Source organism: Orycteropus afer, unplaced genomic scaffold (assembly GCF_000298275.1).
Source record: "Orycteropus afer afer isolate SDZICR_OR568_19922 unplaced genomic scaffold, OryAfe1.0 scaffold00950, whole genome shotgun sequence".
NCBI classification, from domain to species: Eukaryota; Metazoa; Chordata; class Mammalia; order Tubulidentata; family Orycteropodidae; genus Orycteropus; species Orycteropus afer.
The window spans coordinates 412,483-412,980 of record NW_006922537.1 but is presented as its reverse complement, the minus strand read 5'-3'; positions in this window follow the sequence as shown (position 1 = coordinate 412,980).

The window sequence follows — 498 nt, the reverse complement described above, 5'->3', positions numbered from 1 at the left end:
ACTATGAGACCAGAAGAACTAGATGGTGCCCGGCTACCACTGTCATCCACTTGGAAGGGGATCTATGTAAGAGACTCTTGATAGAGAGGGAGAACAATGTGGAACAAAACTCAAAATCATTTGGAGGTGGAAAAAAATAGGTGGGGACCAGGTTTGCTGATGCGATAGAGCCTGGTGGAACCACTGAGACTATGGCCCCTAGCTGCCCTTCAGGTCTGCAATTGAACCCACACCTGTGGTTTACAGCCAAACAAAATAGAGGCATATGATTTGAACATTTACCTCAAGTAGATACTTTCCTTGGAGAGAACAATCATCGGAGAAAGAAGGGCTGCTTATGCACAGGGAGACAGCTCAGGGGTAGGAGTCCATGGAGAGATGGACACAGGGAAGAGGTACCTATGGGTAGGCAGTGAGAGGGGAGCTGTTGCATTGTGGTAAACTGTGGTCAATGTCATGAGACAAAGTATATGTGAACTGCTGTATGGAAAGTGAATT